Raw genomic sequence first — 6,196 nt, 5'->3', positions numbered from 1 at the left:
TCTTCTCCACACACCTCCCCTCCTCATGGCGGCGCCCTCTGCTGGCCAGCTGCGAGAGCGCCGCTCGGAGCCCGCCGTGCCCGGGGGTCCCCCTCGGGGCAGCGGCACCGGGACCGGGACCCCCGCTCACCGCAGCCGGCAGGGTCCCCCCGTCACCGCAGCGACGGCGGGGTCCCCCGGTCACCGCAGTGATGGCGGGGTCCCGCGGTCGCCGCAGCCAGCGGGGCGCCCCGGTCACCGCAGCGACGGCGATGCCCCCTGGTCATCGCAGCCCGCGGAGCGCCCGCGCTTTTTTCCCGCCTCCGGAGCTCTGTGCGGGTCCCTGAGGGGGGAAAGCCAGACTGCGTTAAGCAGGCAGTGCGCTGTGTGTAATCTCTCATGCTACCCAGTATATACTGGGTTTAATCCTGCTGGAAAACTGGCCTGAATGACGATGATGCAGAGGCTCAGTTTGTACAGGTCACTTCTAGCTGCATTTACTTCAGAAAATAAATTTAATGCAAAGTCGAGCACAGGAAAACGAAGTAGCAGGAAAGTCACCAACATCACACAGTACACTGAAGAGATGCATTTGCCCCTCAGGGATTGTGATAATGTGTAATTGCTGGGAAGATGATTTAGTTTCCATGGGTTGGTTTGGGAGTTGATGTGTTTTCTAATATAAGCAGTCAATAAGAATAACATTGTCACCACACAATTTCCCTGAGGAGTCCTCCCTTTCCTCTGCTCCACTGATGTTCTCCATGGCAGTGCTTCCAGCTCTACCAGTGCCTTGTTCCACTGTCCTGGCAGAGCTCTGGCTTGTGTCCTTCACGTGCTAAGGACAGATACTGATCCACTATGTGACAAAGGGTGGTTCTATGGTCAGACCATCAGCTGTGCAGGGAACAAGAACATACATGAACTTTTTAGAATTAAGATGAGGTTCCACAAGAACAATTTATAGGATGAAAAAAGATCAACAACTTTTAACTCACCAAACAATCCCGTGGCCTTCATAACAGCGTTATTGTGCTTGGATATTAAGGGGATTCATAACCCTACAGGTAGTTGCTCTATTTCTATCAGGAATCAAACCTCAAAACAAAAAGTTAACACAGTTTTGGACAATATCTTGAGCTAGGAAGAGAGGTGATCAAATACCAGGCATTTTTGGAAAGTAAACCACTGAATCTGTGACTTGTTCTAAGAAAAATACGAAGCTGAAGTGGGGTCTTGTGGCACTAGATGGTGCGGCATCTTCTTGCAGTTGTTGAGGTTGCAGGAAAAGACCTGTGTTGCCCCTCGGTAAGCAACGGCGAGCTAAGCAAGGCTGCTGGCACTCGAGTTTGGTTTCACAAGTTTCTCATTCAGTTCAATTACAAAGAAAACACGACAGAATCTTTACAAACTCATTTTGGTCTTGGAGGTATCTGGCATGAGCAGTGAGTCTCTACACTTCCCAGTCTTGTCCTTTTCAGATTCTCTGGGTCTAGCTGTGAATAATGACTTCAGTTTTAGCTCACACGAGTACTTGGCGTTCCTCTCAAAATGGTCTTCAAGGAAAACCAACTGTGACCATGCGCCTGCAGCGCGCTGTGCCAGGGAACAGTATCGCTGGCGTTTCTGTCGCCAGTTCTCTATCCTTCTCGGGCCCTGGAGGCCGGGGAGGGAGGCCGGGAGGCTCGGCCATGCCCTCTGCCGCCCCAGGACCCCCCCCAAGGCCTCCGCACCCCGCCGCTGGTTCCGGGAAGCGCCCCCGGCTCCGCTCCCTGCCGCGTCCTTCCCGCCTGCTCCAGCAGGTGGCGCCCCAGGCCGGGCGCGAGCTGTTACCTCAGCACTAAACTCACCCGAATTGGTGTTTATTCCGCTTCGTCTTCAATCCCTTTTAAAAGAAAGCAGACGATAACCTCTAGATTTTTAAATTCAACACAAAGACCTCAACTGGATTTGACTCGTGGCCGAACCGCGGCCGAATGGAGACATGTGGCACAGAAATGTTTGTAACGGGCCGTGAGGGAACCGGCGCTGGTTCCCATTCCCAAAGCTCTAACCCAGAAACCGGCCCTGCCGTGAGGCAAAGAGGCACCAGTGGAGCAAGGCCACGGTGCAGCGGTCAGCACATGGCGGGTGTGGGTCACTCACAGGCTGCATTTGTCTCATCCCGCCTCTCCTTAGCATGTCACCCAAAGTTGAAGCAACGGAGCAAGAATCCCAGCCTGGTTTGGGTTGGGAGGGACCTTAAAGCTCCTCCAGTTCCAACCCCCTGCCACGGGCAGGGACACCTTCCACTAGAGCAGGTTGCTCCAAGCCCCTGTGTCCAACCTGGCCTTGAACGCTGCCAGGGATGGGGCATGTTAAAACACAGAAGGGAAGAGGGAGCTGTTCCACAGGGGCTGAGTTCCTCGAGATGGAAACCGTACCCGTTTTATCAGGTATTATATCTGAACAACATTTGGTCTCTGCATGTATTTTCAGGTCTAATAGTGCACATTCGCAGGTTTTAAGTCCATGTACTTCCTACATGAATAGGAACCCTAATAAGAACTTTAATGCAAACATGAGAAAAGGGAAAGCTGATATTTAATAGAACACAATTATCTCCTTGTCTTTTGTAGTCATTATCAGAATACTTTAGCAAATTAAGCAATATATGAGAATGATAAGGTGTAGGGCAAGGAAGTTTTGAATGACGAAAGATGTATTTTCAGATGAAATTTGGGAAGGAAACAATTACACTATTGCAGCTGCTGCAGAAGAACCCCTAACACAATGGCAGGGTCTGTCTCTTTCTCTTCTCAAAGCAGATTCTCCTTTGCTGAGAAACAGCTCCTATGAACAGAAACTTATGGTGGGTTCTGCTGGCTGAGAACATATGCCTAAACACACGCTCTTGAGAGTTGTGACGACTCTTTTCCTCAGCAATGTCAGGGCAGGCTCTAATCGGTGCTTGAATTGAGTCTCTTGGTGGTAGAAGTCTATGTACAACCTACAGTTTAGCAGCAGGCAGCAGGCCAGTACAAGATCCTCACTATGTTAGACTTCCATAGTTAATGTTATCTAATGCTAATAACATAGAAATGGCTCAAAAAGGAGTTCTTAGGCTCTGAAGAGTTACCAGCTAGATGGACATTTTTCCTAACTTGGCATTTTAACCATTGAAGACACAAGGCTGATACACTGTGACCCTACCACTATACTTTGAGTTTTACTGTCATTGGATTTGTCTAACACAAGGTTGGTCCATGGGGAATCCTGCAGTCCCCTTCCAATTTATGCAGGATTTACAGTATTTCTAAAAATCAGAAAGTAAATATGAAGAAGCCTTAAAAGCCTTCAAGTTTATACAGTGTGTTCAGCTGATGCCCCAAATAGATCATAAGTATGTATCATGCCTGTCCCCATTTGGGGTTTTTTTTGTTCAGGTTTCGGTTTTAGGGTTTTTTTGGGTTTTGTTTTTATTTTTTACAGCACACAGCTGACAGTTGCTGGGTCTGAACTGCTCCTTGCTGCTGGTGGGCAGTCTCATGGACCAAACCTTTATGGTAACAGCAGATGAGACATTTGGGGCCAGGGGCAGAGTGCTGCTGCATGTTCTTTTGACAGATCAGATTAACAGGTTTTGCTTAATATTTTGTATGCCAGAGAGAAAACTCCTATCGAGAAAGAAGGCCCTTATGTGATTTGAAAAGGTTTCTTCCACCTTTGACAGGCTATCAAGCTATTAACATATTTTAAATGGCTTTTAATCAAAGTTTCCTATCTTTGCTTGTAATCTTTTCTGAAAGTTGTCTTCGTTATCTGCTCTACTGTTTGCTTAACCAAAAATTCTTCCGGATCAAACTAACAGGGATGATTATCTCAAGACATCATGTCTTATGGTTTTGCAGAACAGGTAGTGAATCAGCTGTCCTGGACCAAATTCCAGATGCTGGTTGCAGATGCCAACACTTTCAGCTCTGAGTCAAAGAGGAAAAAAAAGGATTAGTTTATTGGAGAGTGCTTTTGTATGTGCTTCTGAAACAAGCAGTGCCAGGTACTTACTGTTCTGTGGCTCATGCCACCCATCAAGAATTCTTTTAATGCAATTTGCTTGCAGTCAAGATGGCAGAAGCAAAAACTTCTTTCCTTATTTACTATCACAAAGCACTTAATTTGTTAAAGAGCAAGTTTATGCAACCTTCCATAGTTGGCTTTTTAGATGACAAATAAACTGTAGTTGAGAGATGACGTGGCAGACCGCTAACTGAAGCCTATGTTTTGGCCTGTGTGGAGGGCACTGTGACCCCACAGTTACAAGCACAGTGTTGCAAAAATTGAATAATGGTGATGCATAGAGCAGATGTGAAAGAGACATCAGAAAAGAACTCAGCCCAACCTTCAGTAGCACAGAGAGCAGTAGAGGTTTCCCTGCCTGTCCTGGCAGTCCTTGTTGTGTGTTTAGCATGCAGCCGAAAGGAAAGAGGATTCAGTTTGCTCCTGGTATAGGAGTCAAGCACTCCTTACTGGTGAGCAAACTATTCAGGTACAGCTTCATGGTGTTACCACAAGGGTAATCTAATTTCCACTGTAACTGATTGCACAAACCACTTTTGCACAGATGTATTGTGGAATTTCTCTCTAGGCTACCACAGTATTAAATCTGCATCTTGCCTGCCTTGGCAGGTAGCTTTGCAAAGCTTTTGGGTAGGAAACAACCATGTAATCCACTTTTTAAATGACAGATTTCTGTAAATAGTCAACCACTCAAATACAATTGCTACCTGACTCAACAAGCTCCATCCTCTGGTTACAACAGCAGGAAGCCCACACCAGCAAATCTCAGGGTTCAGAAGATATCCTGGCTTGTGCCAGGTTTATACTGCAAACTGGGGCCTCTGTGAGTCTCTTAAAAGCTCCTGCTGCTTTCTGTGCTGAATTAGTCAGGTGCTGGTGATTATTCACCTGCCAGACTCTCATCTTTGCCTTGAAACAGATTCTGACTCTGCATTGTCGAATAGAAGCCAGCTAGAGTGAATACATACCTGATACAGCTCTGAACTGTGGAGTAGAATTCATGGTGAAGGATATCAAATCAAACCCTCTTTTTCTTCCTTATAATTCTATAAGTTACTAAACTATTTTCTTTAGATGGATATTTTTAACCTCTCTTTTTACATGTGTCTCACCTGATTCTTTACTACTTGGAAAGTCTTGCATTTTCTTCGAGTTTAAAGAATTTATTCTACATGGCTCTTTTGCATACCACTGTCAGCAAAAGATCTGGAATATTATATTGGCTCAGCATTTATACTGAATTAGCACTGTCAGTCCCTCTTAGATTTAGGATCCCATAGTGCAAAGTAATGAATAAATGAAGGATGTTCCTGCCCAAATATTTGTTGAAAAAGGGACGCAAGACCCGGCAGCCGGCTGCAGCACACTCAGTGGATGGAATAAGTGGGAGAAGGGCATGGTTGTATGAGAAATACATGATTATGATTTGAAACAGAGAGAAAATCATTCAATATAGTTCACAGACAGACAGCACTCACTTCTTGTGTTAGGATCAGAACTGTTGTGCTGCGAACTCCTGCAGTGATTTACTTTGTAGGATTTGGGGAACTAACAGCTACTTTTGCTAGCTTCTGCTTTCCTCCTCCTGCATTTCCTTCAGAAAAAAATACTGTTTTTAAAGGTAAAATCTTCCTGCAATGCCTGTTATGATTATCCATGAGCATGGCCCAAAAAGCATTTTGGATTTCCTTCATGTGACCAGTTCTGCAGTTACCGTGTAATCACACTGACTCCAGGAGCAGAGCTGCAGGGTCAAGGCGATTTTATTAAATCAGAATTTCTGTTTTACAAAGGAAGCAAATGGAAACAGCATTAACTCTTTGTTGTATGTTTTACTTTCTCCTGAGGTTATAAAATTTTGGATCAAGCTCCTGAATGGAAGCAATTATATTACCAATTTTGGCACTTTCTGGTGTTCCAGACACCTGTAAATAGTGAAGCTTCAGTTTGGGATCTGTGGCCATAACAAAAATATAAAAGCCTTGTGGATACCAAACCAAATGTTAGAATTTTATTGTCTATTAGTGGCATGTCCAAGTTTACTTTGCATTTCAATTGCGGCACAAACAAGGGCCCTAGGGCTGGTGGTTATTATAACCAGTGGTTATTATGACCAGCATTAAAATGGCAATAATAGAATTGTAAAGTATTACACAAAAAT

The sequence above is a fragment of the Strigops habroptila genome, chromosome 15 (genome assembly GCF_004027225.2).
Source record: "Strigops habroptila isolate Jane chromosome 15, bStrHab1.2.pri, whole genome shotgun sequence".
Classification (NCBI taxonomy): Eukaryota; Metazoa; Chordata; class Aves; order Psittaciformes; family Psittacidae; genus Strigops; species Strigops habroptila.
Note: the sequence above shows the minus strand (reverse complement) of the source record.